Raw genomic sequence first — 24,236 nt, forward strand, 5'->3', positions numbered from 1 at the left:
ACTGGCAAATGTATATAAATATAAATCCAAGTTAATCAATCTGTAATTAGCTGGAAATCAGTCATGCACAGTTGATTCAGGGAGAAGTAGCATCTGTAGAAGCTGTAGGATCAGGGGTTATAAGTGACTTGATTGCTAACACCTTCAAAAATGTCCTGGTAATTGTGGTTCCATGGTGTCCACCAAAATCACATATCCATTCCCAAACACTGTTTAAGAGATTATTTTCAACAGTAACTGTAGTTAAAAAAAAAAAAAAAAAAACCACAGCCAAAATATTTGAGTGGAAGATATGAAAACCAAAAGAAGCTATTGTCACAGACAGAGCTGGAGAACCAATCAACAGGAATTTGGAGGAGTTTTGTTGTCCCATTCCTGGCCATAATTTAGCTACACCATCATGGTGGGAATTCTATTCAACTGTTTGAATGTTAGAGCTGCTTGAAAAGTCCCAATTGATTAATATATTAGGTATCATAAAGCGTTCATGAGCTGGTCATGAAGAGTATTTGTAATTTGCTATTTGTATTCTGGTACATGAAATCACATGTTTTGGGGTTGGAGTTTTTTGGGGGTTTTATAGGGTGACCGAAGCTGCAATGAGTGCTTGAAGAACAACTGAGGCCTCTGATTCTTTTGGGGAGACGATATAGCAGACAATAAATAAGCTTATACAATTTAGAGCATTTAAAATCTTTTCCTATCATCTTTGAACCAGCTGGAGAATTATGTTTATTTGGCTCCACACACGGACCTTAGATTCAAACATAACCATATTCCTTCCTGAGAGAGGCAGTGAGAAGGATAAAAGCCAGATGTACGGGCTGAGAGACTTAACATTGATTTTTTTCTTGACACATTCACACCAAGCAATGAAAGTGTGCAGTCCTACTTGTGAAAGCTGTGGTTAGAGCCTGGTTCTGGCCAGGAGGTTGAGAGAATTTCTGTTTCCATATCCCATATGCAGCAGAACAACATGCTTTTTCATATACCTGGCAAGTACATGCAATGAGCTGATTTTCTCTTTTATGTAGTGCTCTCAACAACTACTCATCACAGAATCACTTGTACGTGGCAAGTGCTGTTGACAAAGCAAGTGACTAGGTTTGGGGTCACTGGACTTTGCTGATTCATCAAATTAAGGGAGTTTCACAGAGATAAGTCACTTTTGATTAAGTTCTCAAAATTTGTCTGATTATTTGCCAACTCACCTTTGTTGAGTCTGCTTTCCCGCAGCTGGTCTACCAGACTTACACCCTTCCAGAAGAAGCCACAGCTCCTCAAGAGCTCAGTAGTGGTCTGTTCACTTACAGAGAGAATCCAAAATGTTCAGTTTTCCAGCCAGATGGATCTGAAACTGAAAGTAAAAATAAAACAGAATGTTGCTGATAAAGAAATTAATTTTTAATGTTCCACCTTAATCCCAGTCCCACGCCTACTAATTTTTTATCTGCCCACCTTATTAATTCAGCACATTGGTCTCTGACTCCTTTTACTAAATTATTGCACCAAGGGGAAAGAAAACATGGTATTTCATAGCACAGTTTTAAGACTTTGCATGGAAATTAGATTTTTAAGTGTGAGTCTCCGAATTAGGAATATTATTTAGTTCTTAGAGGGACCTGTAACTCAGGGACCCAATTCCTACCACAGTCATCTGGGGTTTAAAGCCTTTTCAAGAGATTTGGAAGCCAGAGATTCAGATGCTTATATCCACTTAGTAAGGCTGTGGATATAAAGACCAACAGTATGTGTGTGCTTTCATCACTGGCTCAGTGAGCATAATCAAGTTATCCCCCACTTCAGTCAAAGGTGTGTCACAGTGAAGAAATTAAATCAAGATTTTAGGGCTGAAAATACAAAGCAGTATGATCACTTGAGACCATGTTTCTCTATGTTAATGGGGATACTTGGAAGCAGAGACCTGTGCTCCTCTCCCAGCTCAGGAAACTTACATATTTTGCCAAATACACGTTTTCTTTGAAAGTGCATAAACAATCCTCAGCACAGAGAACAGAATCCAGATTATCGCTCTCCTTGGTGTGTGCCCTAAACACAAAACAAGAACATTTTATTCTCTTTTTATTTCCAATGTCGAGTTTTCAGGCGGTGGGAGGAGAGGTATGCTTCACTAGCTTCAAAAGAACAGTCGTGTCTTCACAACAAAGTAAGATAACTAATCAGTTTGTTGTTGTTATTGTTGTTTTACAACACTATTGTGGAAGCTAGAGAAATGTGACTTTCAGTCTTCTAAATCTTTATGGGACAACTGAACTCTACCACCCTAGAGCCTAGGCAAATTTCTGGACTCGCTTCTCAGAAAGATGTGATGAGCAGTACCAGCACCATTTTAAAGGAAAAGCTGTTAACTCTAGTTTTAGGTTAATCCTTCCAGAGTTTTTTTGACATGTACATCAGAAATTTGTTTAGAAACTACCTATGAGATCAAGTTGCTAGGAAGGCAAATGCTTGTCTACTTTCTGTTTTAAAGTATGAGCTGCAAAACCTGACTCAGTGCTGCCACAGTTGATGTGCTTCTGAATATAGAAGTAAAGGAAGTGAAAACAGGTCTCTCTCATACTTCCTGGTTAAAAACTAGTGGCCATAGGGAACTTAGGATCCTCCAGCAATAGACAGCAAGTAAGCAGAAGGCTCTGATCCTTAAATGCCATCTCAGGCCTATTATATTCAACTGTCCAGTTTTTGTTTGATCTTGACTTTGGATACTTGTGAAAATTAAATCTTGTCCTATTGTGTTCAGATATTGTCATGCAGTGTTCAAGTACTCTCTAGTTCAGTACATCATGAATTCTCACTGGAACGTATGTGTTCCACTGAAATGCAAATAAATACTTTTGATTATTATGCTAATTATTAATGTTACTATTGTTATTATGAATTATTATTTTTAGAACTTTCTTGCTTTGAAATCACAGCAAATTAGACTTTATTGTGCAACTGCTTAGAGCTGTTCTATTTGTAAATCTCAAACAGGTTTATCTTAAGGAAGTGTTTTCTTTGCCAAAGTTAGACAGAGATATGTAAATTACTGAAAGATAAGTCAGCAGAATGTTTGGAGGCAGTGACAGTTTCAAAATTGAAATGATCAAATCTTTTTCATCCAATCTTATATTTGATTTTACAGTCCAAAATGATCACAGATACCTTGTATAAATTCACACTTTTTAGTGCAAACTTTCATATACACTCTGTCTCTCTTCAAAGATATATGTATTATACTTCTTCAAATAATTGACACAATACACAGAGCATATGAGAAGGAAATAAAACACACAGAAATAAATGCAGTGACAAATGTACTGCGTAACACCAAAACGTTTGCTATACTGAGGAATATAAACCTATAAATTATGCTAGCAGTCTGGATTACAATCATAGCAAAATGCTAAAATGTACTGTAACGTGTCAAGCAACATCATTTTCCATTGGGACTGTATTTCAACAGTCTCCATGAGTGAATCTTGTCTCCTCTGATGCAAGGGGGAAGCTCCCCATAGAGCTATGATGCTGCATAGCAGCAGAGGATCTGGGTCCCAGAGCTGTGAAAGCCTTTTAGCTCATCTATTCGTCACCTCAGTTCTGTTCACGTGGTTCTTCATATAGGAACTGGAAGAGCCTTTGAGGAAGCAATCTTTAAGCCAACAGGGCTGAGAAAAGAAATTCTCACTTAGATATACAGCAATAATCCCAGTACTGATGAAAGTAAGCTGTCACACATGATGTGGAATCATACAACAGACATGATCTTATGAAGTAATGTATAGTAGCTACCATCACAAGCAAACAAATAAGCCTATAAAGGGATTTTGTGTGGAAAAGAAGAATATTTTTTCAGAAAGTTTTCCAATTTTGAGTTAGCAGTCTGTGTGTTCTTGTGCAGAGTGTAGATACCTGATTCCTTTCCTAGTTCTCCAACCATAAAAATTGCTTTTCCTTCCCAAGAGAAACACTAAATGTATTTGAAATGCTTTGATCTGCTCTTAAAACCAGGTATGATTTTAACTAGGAGCAACTACACAGAGAGTAGGGGCTAATATCACTTAATCTAAAGCTGACATTGTTTTATGCGTAGATTGTCAGTGCATTAAACCCTCCCTTGAATTTTAAGACTTGTTATTTAATATCTAGAGCACTAAGATGTTAAATTTTATAGATTTCTGCAAAGATAGAAAGGCAAGAACCCTGGATGTTGTAAACATATAAGAAGGAGCTTAGAATGCATTTTGTCCCATCTTAGAAGGTATTTTGGCTAACCTTCTCTCACCCAGTTTAACCACATACTATCCCATCTGTATTGCATTTGCAGTCACTTTGGAATACTCTTCTTACTTTACTTTGGTTGCCAGTTTTGTAGTAGCTTGAAACTTAGTACTGTTATTTGTTTGAAAGGTACACTGAAACCCATACACTGGCCAAGTGTATCTTCTTGTTGCTGGTTTGCTCCCAATTGGTTTTGTGTTAGCCAAAATTGAAAAAGTTTCAATTCTACAGTAAGAAAACAATTCTCAATTACATTCAGTTTTCAATTGTTCTAGGTTTCCCCCCTTCTCCTGAGGGTAAAATACAAGCAGATACATATTTTGTGAGTTTTAGATACAACCTCTCCACAAACATTTATATCAAATTGCCCAAGCAAAGGCTGCCATGATTGTCTTTTTCCAATTATTTCCCTTTAAAAAATTTACCATGAGCTTTACTCCATTGGGCTTTTCATCTCTTCATTAAAAACATAGTCAAGAATGAAGACAAATTAGATTTGATGAAAGAAAATCTTAATAAGATCTTCAGCTACAGGAATTTTGAGCACACTTTTATATGGTACAGTGTTTACCAGGCAGTAGAGAAGGATCATTTTGTTTCTTCACACTCAGCATTTATTTTTAAATGCTGCTTCTGTTGCTATTAAGATAGGGTAGCAAAGTCTATGAGTATTTCCTCCTGTTGAGCTTTGCAAGCTGTTGGCATTCTCCTGTAGTGAATTGTGGTCTGTTATTGGACACCGCTTTGGTAAACCTTAAGATGCAAAAAAACCCATAGTGCTCCTGTGGTTTTGGATAGAAGTTGTTCTGGACATACAATTACTTTAAATAACGATTGTCTGCTACTAAGAAGCATTCCTTATCTCTTTCAGCATGGCTGGATATATTGCACTATGGTACTCAAGGGCTATTTTAGTCATTGCGAAGATACATGCTCTTACTGTCATACCAACTCCTCATCTGCTGCTCAATCTCTATTAAATCTTCGTTACCAGCAATAGGCTCTTACTAGAACTGTCGTTTGACACTTTCTGAAGTATTTTCTGGGCAGATCTGCAAATGATTCAGCTCAGTAGCATAGAAGAATTTATCACCCTAAATTCCCAAAGTAAGTACCCTCGCTTACTCAAGAGCAGACACTTGATTGTGGGTCTGCAGCAGCAGCTGTTCTATAATTAATCTCAGGTTCAGCTGATTCCTAATTAATAATTAAGGTTGTGTTCAGCAGTTTACTTAAAGCAAGGATTCAACCATTTAGCTTTGTACAAGGAATGCAATTTATCTTTCTTACATTTTGAGTGTTTAATACATGAATAAATACAAAATCATGTATTTTCAACTAACTGTGTTGTTTAATTTAGAAGTTAGGAGCGATCAAACCCATAGCTTTTAAAAGAACATCTTTCTACATATCACTTCTCTTCAGTTCCCTTTTAATAATGGACGGTCAGTTTGTTATCATTTAAACTTCCAAAACAGTTACTATTCATTAAAACCTCATATAAAAATTCCACTTACTCCTTTAAAGAACTATGCTTATACTGTTAATGATTTATTTCTGAATGTTGCAGTTTGTTTTTGCTGTTCTTGTGTGTTTCCTGAATTCATACTGGTGACAGTTTACAGTGTGTCTCAATATGCTTGTTACTGTCAAATGGATTGATACTCTTCATAATTGTATCTCTCCACCAAACCCCAGGTGGACAAGGGGAAAAGAGTCTCTAGTAAAAGAGGCCGTTAGAGAACTGGAGTGGTTGATTAATGTACGAGGGGGGTTTTGTTCCTAATTCAGAAGTTCTAGATTCATTAATTTTTTTTTCATAGAGAAAGAAATGTAGCACTATTTTCAATAAGGAATAGGAAACAAAATGAAAACAATATACCTTGTCACTATTCAGATACCTGTTTGTAACTAAGGAAAGGCAAAATCCCTGTATTTCAAGGTCACGTTATTTTGACCTGTAAGAATAGTCTTTTATCAATCACCAGAGGACTTGCTTGCATATATTTGTCTCACTGTCAATATCTGTGGACAAATGAATCTGTGCATCTCATCCTACCTTTAAACAGGTGAGAGGGGAGGAAACCTGATCTACTTTTATGTAAATTATATGCGACCTCTGGGCTGTTGGTAAGGTGCCAATGCATCCTTCAGCTGAGCAAATATTGGAGACCTGATCTAAACCTATATTTTTTGAGGCTGTTGCATATCAATAATGTATTATTTGTGTCATTCAATTCACTCAGCTTCCTGAAATCAATAAAGTAATCCTTGTTGGAGAGGTCTGGATAAGGTATATAATTCCTTCTGGCTCATAAAGGGATATGTTGTCATTAGCCACTCATTCCTAGCAGCGTTTGTGGAGTCTGTGGTTTTCTTCATTCAGTCAATGGTACAATCAGTCCCCTAGAGAAACATACTTTTCATTTACACAAGTAGGAGTGTTCCTTAAAGAGCATCTACAGAGAACTTTTATAGGGAAAGGCTGCTTTCTCACCCAATATTGCCATCAAGAATGATCTTAAGAGATGTATACTGCATGAACTTGCTTTTATATAAAGCAGAGCACATGTACACAGCAATGAAAAATAGATACACTTTAATGCAAATGACTAGATATTTATGATTTTATGCTATTATATGTGTATACATTTAAAAGCTTTTAAAAATATATATCAAAACATTTTTCAAATAGAGACTCCCTAATGTGCCAAAAAGTAAAGATGTCCATCTGTACATTTTCTAAATTTTGTACTAAATCATTCTGAGCTTGTAGTGTGAAAGCATTACTGGCCATGGATCCCATGTGATACCTAATTATAGTGTGGATGTGGGCTGAGAAGTGTCCTGGCATGATGCACATAGAATGGCTTTTTCGCAATTCTTTCTAAAGGATTTGCTTCATCTCTCACTCTGGTTACTTTATACCATCTGCTTTGAGTTCTTTCCAATCTTACTTGATAGAGGGTAAGAATACAGGCAGTTTAGGAAGCAGGAAAACGTCAAACCCCAAACCTTTTCTGTTTAAAAAAACCCAACACACCAAAACCTCAGAACAATCAGGGCAAACAATCACATTGTGTGTAGCAGCTAGCTTGTAAGTGTGTGTGTATGCATGAGTGTGCCTATGTATATGGGTTTTGTTTTGTTTTTTATAAGATAACAATACTTGCCAATGTTATTTTTTGTATCCATAAACACTTCCAAAATATTTGGAATGTCTCCACTGAGAGGTTTCTGCTTGTCTTCAATTCCATTTTCTTTTTTTCCCCTTTCCACTGTATCTATAGTGGAAACTATGTATTAGTTTGAATGCAGATATATACTATACAGTTTTTAGATGAAGTGTATACTAACAAGTTGTAGCATAAGTGAGAAGGAAATTACCTGTGCTTTGAATTCTCCAGCAGTTATTATATCAATATGGATAAGCGTCATTAAGAGTAATCATTCAGAACCTTGAAAAAATCTGGTCCTAATATTGTATATTCCAGAGAAGAATAGATGTTATTTTCTAGCACTTTACTTAAAATAACTGGAAATTCAGTATGTTGGGGTTTCTCTCTTAACTCTTTAGTAAAATTATTGCATTTATCTCAACTAATATGAATTGTGTTATTTACATCATGGTAATGTGCTAGTGGTTAGAATAAAAAATTGAAAATGCACTTCCCAACAGTAGATGGACCAAAAAAAACCAGAAAAAAACCCTAGAGCTGGTAAATAAATTGTTAATATCAACAAGATTTTTCTGTACTATATATGGCAGTTATTTAATCTGTTCTCTCCCTGTAACTTTCTGAGACTGGTTTTTACAGGCCAAAAAAGTCTGAATTCTAATTTTGAAAAGTAATATGACTCCAGTGTTCAAACATGCTCCTGAACATAATGCTCATTATCCATAATTCCAGGACTGGAATGGGGATAAGGATAATTCTGTATTTCAGAAATGAATGAAGAGACATCTGTCCATCAGTCTCTGTCAGTTCTATGGTGCTGGTTAAAGCTGGAAGATTTAGAAGTAGTCTCATTTTGGACAGATACAGATCTGTCACGTGACAAAGTGAGGATGAAGACAAATGTTGCTAATAAACTAGTATTACCAAATAATATGATATTTGTCATAAGTGGCTATCACCACTGTATGCAGCTAAACAGGTACATAGGCTGTATTTACTTGAACCTGGGGGTATTTCCCCCGCACCCAATTCTTTAGGTATTTGAATCCAAGAGTCATGTTGGATTCACATATTGCAATCTAATTATCTCAGAGTTTCCATAGGGCAGAAGTTGAATATAGCTATCAGGGAAGTATTTTGCCACACATCAGCTATTCCATTAGGACTGCCTGCACTTAAGTAGTGAATGTAATGTAATTCAAGCTAGCTTACCCTGATAATTTTATTCTCAATAGAAAGAAAACTTATTTAATTGTCATTAATAAGGTAAATTTAAAATATATTTTGGGTTATAAAAATTTAGAAAAGGTACAGGTTACCTTAAACTCAGGTTTACCTGGGTTGTTTACCCAGCTAAATATGACTTTGTACATTATAAAACATACTTGTGCCTCGGATTATTTAAAGAACATTGTTTCCTGAGAAATTACCAGTGCTGAATACTGAATTCTGTGAAATACTTTAGCCTTTTGTAAGTCAATGAAAAGCCACGGAAATGTACTGCATTATATAAATGGAGTGATCTCTCCATATGCAGCTTCTCTGCAGTGAAATAAAGAATAGTGTTATATGAATTTTCTCCATTGTAATCTTACTTTCCTTACTCTAAAAATCATTGCCAATGGCAAGGGAAGCTAGTAAGGGGCTTAGAGAATACGGGTTTTTTACAAAAAAAAGGATAGCAGATCATTATTTTGCTTATGTGTAAGTTATTGACATAAACACATAAAGTTTAATGTTGATGTTTAAATATCAACATCCTCTCATATTTTTGCCATTTGTATTAAATGGATGGATCTTTCTTTTTAAAACAGCTTGTATCTGTTTTTAAAGCAGATAAACAATAGCAGAGACAGTATTTATGTGTCATTGAAACACAAACTAGGACTAGCTGGAAAATGTCTAAAAAATAAATTTCCTTTGAAAGTACAGTTAGGATGATTTTCTGGCAGTTTACCAATGTTATTTTTCATTATGAAGTATGAAATGGAATATTTGCCATGTAGAAGATCTACTTCAGGAAAAAAGTTATAAAGTTAAGTTTAACTTATTTTGGTTTTTTAAGTCATGACGTGCCACTTAGCAATGTTGTATACCATGTCATGTCAAAGAATACAGTTAGTCCAAATTTCCTATATTGTTTTCATATGGTTTGGGATTTACTTAAAACATACAAATAACCATCTCAGTTAGTACAGATGAAACATCTTTGCTTTGTTAGAAATTGAAGTGCTCTCTGCTCTTTTTCAAATCCTAGAAGGATTCCCACTATGCCCATGCTTTAAACTTAGATGCCTCAGTTCACATTTAGATACAGCCAACTTTTGTGTCGGGTGCAGAGTCCCACATATAAATTTTCAAAATCCCCTTTTTCTACAGTAATTTTTACACATATTCAAAGGATTTTAACCTGTGAAAGAATACATCAAGGGGGCCCAGCAGACCTCAGCTAGAGCACTCAAGCATACTTAAAGTCTCCTTTGCAAGCACACCCTGGTCCTGCATTCAGGAATGGGGGCTGTGCAGAGAGGAAAACCTACTACCTCATCTAAATTGCCTGTAACAAATGATTAAACTCCTTGATTAATAAAAGCAGGTTTTTTACAGTGCATTACCTTCCTGCTTTTATCTTTCCCATTCTCAGCCAGATTTATTTTTTTAAGCCAAACAGAAACAACCTTTTCTGAGTGTTTGGTAATTAATTTCAGTGCAGGCGTATGTTCAGCACAGTTCTACTATGCTCAGATTTATTCCCATTTCCCAGGGTATGGTACTGCTGGGCTTGGGCATCTGTAACAGCCTCCACATCTTCATGTTTATCACTCTGGAGCGAGCAGGGCATGGCAATGCTTAGTAATTCTGCCCTCTCCCATAAGCTGGGTGTCATCCTGCTGCCGATTTATTTGGAGCCATTGCCTGTACAGGGCGACAGCATTCCTGTTGCTCCATCGGAAGTCCTCAAGGTCAATGTGGGTCGAGGACAGACTGGCCATTTTAAAACGGCATGGCATAACAAATGGAAGTGTCCCATTTCAGCAAGTCGGCATGAAGTTTATTCCTGTCATTGGTGTCACCAAATCAAATATGCTCACAAAAGTCAAAGCTATCAAAGCCTCCCTTGATATTACAGGAATTCAGGAATTCAGGAATTACAGAGCCATCTACTGGTGTTTCTTGTACCTATAGGTATGATACTAAGGCGTTTGGGAACAATATAAATGAGCCCTGAATCTATAAGAAGGATGTTCATCCAAATTAAACTGGTGAATTTTGCCTTTGTGATTGCAACTTTAGGGAGAAAAATGAGGAGAAGTGGGTAACCACATTTCACCTGTGAAAATTCATAAACATAATTAGCAAGCTGATAAAATAAGGATGTGTTAGAGAGAGTCGTAATGACAAAACGCTGAAGCTTAAGTGGAGGCTGCAAGGGAAAACTTCAAAATCCACTTTTTGTGTGTGTGTGTTTGACTACTAATAACAGTCATTTTTATTAGGGTAAAGAGCTGCTCTCTTAAAATGTAGTAAAGATAGACTCCTTGGCAACCAATTCTGTTTTTTCAGGTAGTCCTTACTAGAGCAAAAATAATAAGACTGAGCTTGAGGGTCTCCAGTGGAAGATAAGCTCTCCTTTTAGGCACAAGCAAAGGTAAGGCAACAGCGAATATCCCTACACATATATTAAGTTCCTACTAATAACCATCTTCTTGTCCCTAGATAAGCATCATTGTAATTTGACTGTTGTATTTCTATGTCTCTAGCAAAGTTGTTCTCTGGTAGGCCTAACTGCAACCCCACATTCAGGTGGCAGGGCCTGTTCAGTGACAGATATACTTAGATTTGTGAAGTTTAACATTAGGGTGGCTAGTTGGAGATTAATTGCTATGACCGCTATGAGTGACTCCTAGCACAAGGCAACAGTGAAGCAGCTGGCTCCAGGCCACTTTCTCCTGTGAAAAGCCTCTGGCATGTCACTCCTCCTAGATGTGTCTGAACAGAGGATGCAGCTGGCGAAACAAGATGCATTTGCAAAGCCAACCCCTGGCTGTCCTTAGGGTAAATCTACACTAATATGTAAAACAAGCCGAGGATGGTTTCTCATTTGAGACCAAACAGCACAGATTGCCTCACAGCCACAAAGCACTTTCTAAAGCAGAGTATTCAAATATACATTACATAGACTTTGGCCCTGGGCCCCCTCTGAGCCCTATGTAGTACTGCTGAAGTCCTAAGGCACTGTAAAATACAAATATTTATTTGGTCATTTCAGAACGTCTGAAATAATGTATGGGCTGTACGGCACCCATCAGCAAAAAAAGCCCTGGGTGCGTGATGAATACCCTGATCTGTGTCATGAAGACATGTGGGGATGTTTGAGGGATCACAGCCAAGTTAATAGTGTTGAATGACTGTAGGATAGGGGAATCAAACTGGTCTGGCCTTGTTCTTGCTGCTTATGGAGAATATCCTTGGCATTTGCCATTGCCTGAATCATGCCTGCATACTGCCCACAAAAGTACAAGCAGGGATGAGCCAAACTGTGCCTGGGAGCTTGGTGGCTATTAAACAGTGCTGAGGATCAGGGATCAGTTTTAGGCCCATGCCATGTTTTTTTTTCTTTTATTATTATGGGCAGACAGAATTGCTGGAGCAAAAGTAGGACAGACATTGGTTAGCAAGGACAGAAATTAAATACAAAGTGGAGCGTATAAGTAATCTGGCACGGATTCAGAGAAAAATTGCTATGAAAGGTGAGGGAAAGAAATTAAGAAAAAAGTATCTCTCAAATCCAAGACAGGAAAGGAAAGAATAAGGGGGCTCAAGTGGATAAGAATGAGGAAGCAGAAGGAAAAGGACATAGAATAAGACAAGAACTGACAGAGGAAACAGAAGATTAAATCCAGGACTTAATTGAACTCAGCATACAGAGATCCCTAGTCAAGCGTGTGCTCTCCAGGCATTTTCCTAATTCCTATGGTCTTTCATAATGATCCACTCTAATTCTTACTAGGACAGAGATATTTGTTTCATTTATCAGCAGACCTAAGAAGCCTTTTCCTACCTTCAGGATGCAGACTGAAATATTCTCAGAAGCAAATCGTGGCACATTAGCAATGCGGGAAGTAATGGCTTTGTCTTTTCTTTCTATAAAATGCTCTTGCAGCAAAGCTCTTCATCATTCCAATGCAAGTAATCAATCTATATTTGGCAAAATATTTAAGTACTTGTTTAATATTAGACACAGACTTAAGGAGTTCCATATGTTAATGGATCTCAACTATGTGGTTGATTTAAAGCTGTACTCATGCATTTTCCTTGAATGGGACATTTAGGTGTGTACTTGACTAGCTATAACTTAGTCCCTGCATCTCTGAATCCAGAATCTATCACATTATATAATCAGAGACTGGTTCAAGAATCTGCCACAGCAGTACTTTGACTAATTCTGGAAGTTACAGCCTACATCATCCAGCTTCCACTCAAATCAGAGGGGGCTGTATGATTGCCTTTTCATAGACCAGCCGTATTCAGCCAAAGCTCTTTCAGCAACACTGTGCTGACAGAACTTGCAAGCAAGGGCTAAGGAGTTGGTGGGATTGCACTGGAGAGTAAACAGTCCCTTTTATATATCTTCCTTCAGCCACTCTGCATTCTGTAATGTTAGAAGACACATCTACAGAGATACGAGGCTCTTCCCCACCCAGCCTCCACCAGCACCTCACCTGCTGATTGTCTTTCCCAGGGGAAATATGTAGACGAGGGTCGCTCTCACTTGGCACAATGGGTTTCAAAGGGTTCAGCACTGATTTCACCTTATGTATATATTCCAAAACACATATAAAATAAAAAAAATAATAATAATTGAACATTATCTTGAGCTTTTCACTCTTTTATACTTCACCAATTCTAATCCATAATTTGCTGGATTTCATTAGACAAATTGATCTGAAAAATACAAGGACCATGCTGCCTGAGACTGCTAAAGACCTGCTACTGTGCACCACTGGAGACAAGAGGCTCTCTGAGGGGGTTTATCTTCACACTTTTGTACATTTTTAAATGTTCTGAGGATGAGTGGTGAAGTGTTATTGGATTTGCTAAATATACCCATATGCTGATATCTGCAGCACAGCTAAAACACATGCATGTATTATATTGCTGTTGTCAGAGCATAATATATAATTAAAAGCAAAAAAAAACCCAAAACCCAAAACAAAACCGAAAAGGAATAAAGCTCCATCTTAAAGAATTCTTATAATGAAGCATTTAGGTCTTTGTAGACACATTTATACAGGAGCTATTTATTTGTCTTTATAATAGAATTCAAATCTACAAAATAATTGCCTTGGGTGAGATTTCAGTATTCTCTTAATACAATAACAAATAATTCTTATTTAATTGTGATACAGTAGCACTGAAAAGTATCAGCTGAGGAAAGGTTTTTGCACACTATGAGCGCACATTAAGAAACAATTCTTCCACCACAGAGTAAATCAACAAGACAGACAGACTGTCTGTTCCACAGACTGAATGTACTTGTATATTGCATATATTAGAGAACATTCTGATAGAAGTGCAGATAGTCTTTTAAGACTGATAAATCAGGCTAGTTTCAAACTTCAACACTTTACTGGACTAACATTCATTGACAATACGCATGGTCAATATAATCATTATCACTACATATTCAAACAGTTAATCCTTAACAATTTTATCCTAAATCAGCTGAAGGTGAACAATACCACACACCTCCAGTTAAGGCAAGTTTGGGCTAATGGCTAAGGTACCTAGCCACTGAGATGGAGGTGGCCAGGATTGAGAGTTCTTTGATGAAGGAAACTGTGCCAAAGTATGGATGTTTTTTCTTCTTTATTTTCCTTACTCATGCTTTGTTCTGCTCAACACTTTCCACAATAGAAAAGGGGTGATCTCATTTGCTCTTGACATAGTTCATCTTTCTGGGGATGGACCAGGACTTCTTCTGGTTTCACCAAGCATCTTTCCTGCTCGTTCTGCAGTTATCCAGATTCTATCAGACATCTCTCGTTATACTTCCTTTGTTCTTACCTTGTAGATTTTGCTACTTGCACAAACTACCATGTTGGAGCAAATATACTGCAAATCTCCATTTGCCTGTTTGCAGTTACATATCACTTTTATGTTTAGCTGTGTTACAAATTGTTTATTGCTGGTTCTGCTATTGGTACTGTTACCATATTAAAAAAGGTCTATGTACTGTCGCATATTTTAATGTCCTTACAGATGAGTTTAAGGCAAGCAAATATTAGTCATATCTTTCTTTGCCTGCTTCTACTTCATGTGAGAAGAAGTTTTGGCTATGTCAGGCCTGTCAAGAGGGACATTTTTAGATATGTAGCACACACAAAGCATAAAAGAGAAAAACTCTAGAAACCTAAGGCACTTAGGGCTTCTAGAATTCAGGTGATACACGAACATGAGACTTCAGATGTATTTCAGATCTGGGCACGTAAGTGCTGTCTAAGTCCCCTTTTACATGGATCAGGTCCTTAATGATAAGATCACCTTCTATTAAGGAAAAGATGTAATTGTTTAACCTACCAATGAAAGGGTAAGGGTATAAAGTGAGAAGGAAAAGGTACTTTTCCTTATAGTGCTTTTTTGTCACTTGTATGTCCAAATGTCTAGCCCTAGATATTTCTTTTATTTGCAGATGTGTTGCTACTGTATCAGACCGTGTTAATACAGTGCCTTTCAAATGCAGATTGCAAAGGTTTTGCTAAAGAAAATTCATGTCCTGCTGTTGTTCTCCTATCCCGCCCCTTTTGCAAGAAATCAACACTTTGTGAAGCCTGTTCAAGTGGGAAGACAAGCAGGCAGCTAACAGACAATTCAACTACTGCTAGGAACTCCTTTATTTGTACAGTTGACTGAACTCCCTTAAATAAACTGCTTGTTGTCACTGACTTAAACAGCAGATTTGTAGACAAAAACGTGACCAGCAGCAGAGAGAAAAGCAGCTTTGGTTTCTAGTGCTTCCTAGAATGGGCACGGTTCATGCTCAACAAAGCTTGTTCATCAATGTGCTTTTACTAAACACCTAAGGCCAGAGGTACACACAGGCAGGTGCAGAATCTCACTAAGATTGCAGCAGTTTTTCCCTTCAGTTGCAGAACTGGGGTTTAATCTACAGTTACCTTCTGTGTGTTTTCTACCAAACAAGGGACCTAAGAGATCTGAAATTGTAGCTTTGTCTGGTAGCTACCCACCAAATTTGTAAACACTAAGGGAAAGCCTCAATCAATTAAAAAAATCTCCAAGTAATGATTGCTCCAACTGTTTTTCTCCTGAATATTCTTCTCTTCCGCTTCTGCCATCAATACTGTTAGGGAAATTGTTGCCCTTTTTACTGTCATTTATTTTTTGGTTATTTATTCATGTTCATTTTGTTTCTTTTGTTTCTTATTAATTAAAAAATAATTCTGAGTGTTTTTCTTAAATTCATTTTCCTTTTAATCAAACAGAAAGTATTTTTTCTTTATTTTCTATTGTTTCTTTTGGCTAGTGAAGATGTATTTGTGCACCTGGAGTCACAACAGGAGAAATGAGACTGTGCAATTCTTCTGAAGTTGGGGGAATTCTTGAAAAATTACAGAATTAAAGATCCATTTTTCATTCTGCTATTCTGTAACTTTTTATAAAGGTCAAAGTTAAGGGATAAGATTTCTTTTTGTTCTAACATATAAAGGATTTTTTGTTTTCTCTCTGTAAACTCTTAGGAGGAGACACCATCACGTTTAGATGAGAGACCGATGAAGGCCATGATGAGATTTAAATTCATCATGTATCTCATGGTGCTCCAGAGACTCCTAGAGCAGCAGTTGATGGGGCCAGTCTTGGCTCCCATCATGATAAAATGCATATTCATGATCACGAAAAATTTCATACTGACAATAGGGTGAAATTCTGTTAATATTCACAATAGTTCAGCATGAGGTGTAGCTATTAAAGATTTCTCTTACATGCTCATGCTTTTGTACCACCATGACTAACTAACATGAAGAAGGAATATTTGAAATAGACTACAATAAAAATCCTCAGTTGGTATAAATTGGCATAGTTTTATCACTTATTTGGTATATGAACCATCTTTCACATGCCTGGATCATTTTCTAGCACCTAACATTAAATGTGAAGAGGAGAAGTTGGTAGGAAATAAGGCAGACAGATCACTAAGCAGTCTAACATAGGGGAGAAAATAGGATCCTGCAGGATCTTTTGAGTTTGCCTATGTGTCACTTTCTCTTTATAACAGAATTCTTAGAAGCAAGCCTAAACTTAGTATAAAGCACAGATGTAAAGACAGATTGCAAGTACAACTGAATTTACCTCTTTTCAAGATAAGCTGTTCCAATGACTCATGACATATATATATTTAAAGATGTATATCTCAGATAAATATCAAATTAAAAAGCCTAGCTCACCTCTATTAAAAATAAAAATAATTTGTTTAATATTATAGGCAACTATTTTTTGTTTCAATCTTTTTTTTAAACATGTGGTTTGGGGATTGGGGTTGGTTTGATGTGTACTCACCCTTCCTAGACACCATATCTTGGAAACAGCATAATTGCTGCTGATTGAGTACATCCTACTGCAACAAAAATGATATCAAGCTTCAAAGATTTGTAGTATGAAAAAGACTGAAAAAGCTGAATGTATGCTTCCTGGATGCAAAGGAACATCAAAGCAATCCATGCAAGGTTTATAAAGTTATAATGGAGATTAAATCAAATCCAAGGACAACGCTAACATTTAAAGATGAAAAAACAGACATTAAAGAGATTGTTCTTTTGAAAATTAAGGAATTAGAGAACAAAATGATAGTTTATAGATTTTAAAAATCCCGTTTCACAAAGGGTAATAAACCTGAAATATTTATCTAAAAAGAGGAACTATCACAACTATGAGCTCTAAAAATGATGAGATGGCAGCTGGAACAAAAACTATTAGTCATAGACAAGTCAAGGGAAAAAGCCAGAGATATTGTTTCAGGGTGAGGGAAAATCACCACGAGCAGTGGCAGGGGATAAAACAGAAGGATGTTTCTTACCTGCATGTACTTTTATCCAGGCTCCTAAAATAAGAGCACAGGCTGTTTTGTATTTCTGTGTTTGTTCAAATACTTGAATTTGCTGATTTTTTTGTTGTGGTGGATATTATGTTTAACTGAGAGTTTACCTCCAACCTGCCCCAGTGCAATCAGTGGAGGTGGCATCTGCACAAAACAGAAGCAGCAGAGAACAATTGTCAGCTTCTTGCCTCTTCCCCCTCTCCCTTGCTTATTAATTATAGCATCATTGACAAGCAGAACCACAACCTGTAAACAAGTTTTATTGCAAACCAGCAAAGAGCTTAAAAATGTGCTTCTCTTTAACCATGTAAGCTCTCTCCTTTACTTCAACGATTCTTTGTGCTTTGAATGCAGCCTTAATTATTTATACTGTAAATACTTAATCATCGATCAGGTTGTTTAAATGAATTGTAGCCTTCCACATTTCAGAACAATCAGTTAGTTTGGGGTATTCCTTCACCATATTTAATCTTTTACTTAAGTCTCATAGTATTGTTTTTGGAGCCCAATGGTTATGTGGATCTTTTTAAACAGGCATGTAACAAGTGACAACTACAGAAAGCACAGAGTGTATTGCTGGTGTGGACTTTCGGGTGAACAATCACACTGGCTTGCACTTGTGGGATTTACACTCATTTTCATGAACAAAGTGTCAGTTGTCAGAATACTGTCAAATAATATACAATAAGGTACACAGAATAACAGCATAGCAACTCACTCTATTTATTCATTAAAATATTCATGAGGGATTTTTTGTTATCTGACCAGCTCTGATAAGGAATGAAAAGCAACAATTAGGATGAAAATTATAAGGGTAGTGAGCTAATGCACACATAAATTAGCCATTAATATCTTTTAAAAAAACCCTATTCTATGAGTATTAGCTAGGATAAAATATAGCATTCATTGGTTGCATTGTAGCACTTGTATTCACTTTATTAGTGTATTCTTGCTCTAAATTTACTTGCAAGATTTTTTTTACTGGAAATAGCAATTTTTGAATAAGTATTGGGGAAGGCTTTAACTTATGCTTATATGAATATTCATGCTGCAACTCTGAACCAATTTCTTTAGGCTTTACTTGAACACAACTTAGGACAGAAAAGGATATCTTAGGTCAAGTCCTATTCTCTGCTTTCACTAAAATATGTTCTGCAATTCTTTTTATATAGATGTGTGTATATATCTATCAGCTTTGGTTTTAAAGGCGACTAGGTTTTTTATCTATCTCTTCTGGTTATGGACTCCCAATTTGGACAAGAGTCTTCAGTTAGATCTTTAATATATTCCCCTTTCTGTACTTCATTCTCACTGTAGACAGTGCAAGTTGTTCCAATATAATGGGATTCATCCCATTTAACTTCAGACATGTGTAATAACATATCTGTCCATACCTCAGCTAGCTGCACTGGGTCCCATTACAGTCAATAGAGATCGAATTAAAACAGTCAGAGGAGTTTAACTAATGAATCATCTGTCCAAAGCAGGCATATACTGAAGAATGAATCAAACCTTAAATGTGATTAATTACACTGAACACCTTAGAGGGAGCCTGAAGTATCTTTCTCAAATGTACACACCCTCGTTTCAGCAGATAAACCCCACCATTTTTGTCTATCATGTGCTTCTAATGGAAGTACCTTCTCAGCACAATTCCTTCCCTTTGCAGACCTAAATTAAGTTAGGCTGAATTCTAAATACTTTTAATTGACCTCTACCTATAGTCTCTCACCCTCACACTTTTTCTCTCCTAGATGCCTGATCATCTGAACATTGAACAAGAGTGTACTACGAAACATTGTTGATGTACAGGCAGGCAGCATAAAAGAGTTTCATGTCCAAAAAAAAAAAAAAAAGAAACCATAGTCAACACCATCCAACACAAGGATGGCAGTAAAAGTTTTGGAGATGCATTTTTCCAACATTATTCAGATATTCAGAAATTCATTCTTTCTAGTAAATTGGAATACTCAATTCATCTGATACCTGCACAAGTGCTATTTTAAATTGGCATTTGTTCTGGGGTAGGTATATCAAGTGTATTGTAATTAAAATCTTCCATGAGCTCTCAGTCAACAAGCCTGTAGGGGTAATTTTCAGGACAGACAAGGGTAAAAATATCAATTTATAAGAATAAGAGAGGCATGAGGGCAATAGTACAATAATTCTAGTATTCTAGAAACAGAGGTTTCCTACCCAAAATTTTCCACCTGACATCAAGTAGCAAGAGCTGACGGTTTGTCAGTATAAAGATGCAGATTTTGATATGGCCACATAGAAGGCTATAGGAGCTTTCCTGAGAATCTGAAGCAGCTCTGTATTTTCCATAATATTCTGATATTAACCTGAAGCTCACTGTGGAATTTTGACTCCCAAGACACTGGCTATATTCGTCTGTGAAAGAACCAATACAAACCTCATTGCAGATGACAGGAATCTACATGCGTTACAAAATAATGTTCTGCAAATAGGAAACAAAAACCTAGCAAAAGTCTTACCAAAAAAATCAATGATTCTTCAGAATGAAATCATGTCTTAGTACTCTATTTTCCCTTGCTTTATTTTCATTTTGTGTTTACAGTGCATTTTTAAACCAATTACCGTAGAAAAGGGAAGACAGACAGACAAGAAGAAGAAATTAGCCCTCAATTTAAAACAATTAACTGTGAGCCAGTTGTTTATTTCCAAAGAAATGCTTGCTTGGAAGTAAATTCTGAACCACATATGAAGAAACTACATCTAGGAAAACCTTACTGCAGGTATTGTGACACATGCTTTTTAAGGTAATAATAAATAAGGAGCTGCTAGGGTTTGGTACTAAGAACTTCCATTGGCTTTAAGGGCTTGGTAGCATGGTGCTATAAAGAAGATGAGATTAAGAAAAACAATTCAAATTCATTTCTTTTCCACCAGTAGTTTTACTGGAATAGTTGAATGAAAAAGTGCCTATTTATTCTTGGGAAGAAAATTCATCTCCCAGTGATATCTGATTGACATTGTGTATTGACATGAACTGTTCCTCATCACCACAGTTTTGTTCAGTGGGTCTGTGGTAAATAAGCAGAGACATACATATGTTAGCAGTGTGTAACCAGGATTTTCATAACGCTGAGGCAGTTATACGTAGCAAAGAATGCCATCACTTGTTCATCTTCCTCATCTCTCACTATACATAATAGTGTTGGTCCTTTGCTGAAGGATAAAATGAGATCTCAAACAATTTTTTGTTGTTATTCAGCCTGTGAATATGTGTGCTTTATGGACTACCTTGGAGTACAACCAACAGCATTGTAAAAGAATAATAGCTTTTATCAGACATGCAAGAAACACCACTGCCATCACTGAGTTCTCTTCTGATATCTCCAGCTAGGTCCTAAATCATCACCTTTTTTAGTAGGTTTCTACAAATCTTCAACTAGAAGAATTTTCCTCACTATTACTAGCCAAGCAGGCATTTCTCAAAGTCTCAAATTAAAATTATTGTTTTGTCTCAAAGCGTGGGTTATCCTTCACTCTCTAACCTGTAAGATGCTTTTACTAGATTAGGTAGATACATCAGATAGACAGATCAATAGATAGATTGATAGATAGATCAATAGATTGATTGATTGATTGATTGATTGATTATATGATAGGTAGATCAATTGATGGACAGCTAGATTAAATAGATAGATAGATCTATTGATAGATAGATAGATGTCTGTTCTTAGCAGCTACTAATGTGGAAGAGTATGGCACATAACTAGAGGAATTATGTACTTACTTATTAGTAAATCAGTTAAAAAGATGTGGAGTTCATCGATGATGATGAGATGAGAGATGATTAGATCTTTTCTGGTTGAGATGAACTTCACCCACCTGAATATGAATCCTCTGAGGTTTCTCTGTGCTAGTTCTAGCATTAGCAATATTGCATTTTGTAACATGAAGAATACACTTCCAACAGGTTTAGTTATTAACGTTCACTGTAAAATGACTTTGTCTAAAGCTGGGACATTTACTAATTTTGTTTCTTTGAATTCTCTAGCAGTCACAAGAACTCATCTGTATGAGAGAGGCGGTTAGCCACAAACTATTAATTGGATGTTGAATTTAATTTCCAGTATTTAAGTGTGTGTGCATGATTTCTTCTTCCCAGGTTAGTTAATTTAATAGACATTTCCAAAATACCTTATGAAAAAGGAAGTGAATTGCCTGAGAACTTGGTTATAAATTAGAAATAATTTATCTGTAATGTAAGACTCTGGGGCAAAAGAATTGGGAGTCCCTACAGACTACTAACAAAGGCCAGATGTTCTGAGCCACCCATGGAGATTCAAAGATCTCCAAACCTCAAACCTGTGGACAGTCCAGGCATTACATACTTCCCGTTTTGACATTTTCTGCCAAACTTCTTACTTGGATCATGAGATCTATTCCATTAAAAGTTACTAAAAAGAAATATTTTCTTTATATTGTGTATTATAACTGAAGCAGGGAACGTGACAATGATGACCTTACAATTGTATAATCTCCTCCTTCAAATATCTTTGTCAAAAGAAAACACACTTAGCAAATCACATCACTATAATTCATGCACTGAATATTATATAAACCACAAAAACAAAACAAAGAAAAGACAAAGTAAGCAAAGTAGACAGGTTTTTTTTCTTACTTTTCTTGGAAAATTACAGTTCTTCCATTAGTACCTTGCTCTTTTAAACAAAAGAAAACATTAATTTTGCTACACTCTCCATGGCTGACTTTAAGCCTTTATAAATGGGAACCTCATAGTCCTATTCCCATATAAAATACCTTGAGATCCTCTGAAATGGAAAGACCAGCAAACAGTTGCACAAAATTAGACTTTATAATTTTCTAAGGCTTTCCATCTGGGAAAGCTTTGCTTTACAAATTATTAATATATACAACACTTATCAGGGTTATGGATAGGAGGTATGAAACTGGCATTCTGAAAAATAAAACATTCGTTTATTGAGCTATACAAAAAGCTGTACTTTCTGCTTAAGTCAGTATAAAATGCCCTTCTATGCGTATATATATATCAACAGCTAATACAAATCAATAAAGTCTAACTTCAGTCTAACTGAACCTACTCAAAAAAAAAAAACCCAAACAAAATTGTTAGTCTGGCAGATACAGGTCAATGAAAAGACCCATGTAAAGTCTTCCATTTTCAGAAAACTGACCCAAACTCTCTTGAGAAAAAAGAAAAATATGGGTGATGCAGTACTGTTTTTATATGGATTCATGAGCACCAGCAAAAGTACCAAAATGTCAATGCTCCTTAAGCGTGAGGTAATCCTGTGGCACTGTGTGATTACATCCATCCCTCAGTTAGGGCACAGAAGCCCTTGCATTTCTCCAAGCCTTCTGCAGCATAAAGTTTTTACAATTTCTTTGAATCCCATCAATCTTCTAAAATCTCCATATTCATTTTTGCAAATACCAAGTTTACAACCAAACTGATTTAAATAAAACTAGTTGTCATTTAATTGGTGTTTAATATTTACTTTAATATTTTACTCATATTTTTGCCTATAATGCCAAGAGAGCCTTCTTTACTTTTCAGTAAGTACGTAAAAACATTTATTCTTGTTTCCCTTTATATAATATCCCAAGCAACATCATAGGTTCCTCTAAAGCCTAAAGCAAATGTTGGAGGCTAAAGGGAGCACTGTTCTTGGAAGTTATCCTTGAGGTTCATCAAGTTAGTTACTCTTATTACTTATTTAAGAGACATTTTATAAACAGTGACTGACACTGAAGAATTATTTTATTAAGTAAAGAATGCATTCAAAGAGCAATAACTAATAATAGTTTGCTTAATGCATGTTTTTAAAGACTTCAGATTTGAACATTATGTGTTGGAATTACTGATTCACTTGCAGATGAATAGTGGGGTGCATTTAATATTTTATACTTCCCTCATATTAGGGGCTAAGGACACAGACACTTGCTTTAGGCAAGTTTGTTTAACTAGGGACAAATCTGCTACAATAAAGTATGGATGTCCTCTGGAAATTTTAGAAAAAGGAGATGGTTTTTCCTAGATGTACACTATGAAATTATGAGAAGGTGAAAAATCAAGTGTTTTCCTAAAAGCTGCGCCTTTGACTTCTTCACATATTTAAAACTCTCATTTCCATATGTTTCCTGACTTCTGCTATGATGGTGAAGTGAGCAACATCTGGATTTCTGTTTGTCACTGCTGAATCAGCATTTTATTGGCCAACTTTTCATTCATGTTCTGGCCAATAACAAATGCATATTCAGGCCTTTTAGCTAACATTGGTACATCTATATTTTAATGGTGTGTAATAGTCCAACATAAATGCAAATGAGTTGACATTTCTAGAGCCAATTCTCACCTCAGAAAACTCCAGTGAAGAAAAGTGGATAAGGGCATAAGTCACTGAAAAGTTTGGTCTTTTCTGCCTTCACTTAAGAGGCTTCCTTCAAATTAAATATATTACGCTTTTAAAAAAACCCAATGCTGTCGGAAACTGACCTAAATTCTTTAAGGATACAGGCATAACTAACTCAAAATGTCTTTTTTTAGCAGTGACTAATTGAAGATGTCTCTTTTTGGGTCAAAGACATTTTCATCTGTGGGGTTCCAAATTATGACATTAGAGCTGAAAAATAATGTTTCTATCCTA

The sequence above is a fragment of the Harpia harpyja genome, chromosome 3 (genome assembly GCF_026419915.1).
Source record: "Harpia harpyja isolate bHarHar1 chromosome 3, bHarHar1 primary haplotype, whole genome shotgun sequence".
Lineage (NCBI taxonomy): Eukaryota > Metazoa > Chordata > Aves > Accipitriformes > Accipitridae > Harpia > Harpia harpyja.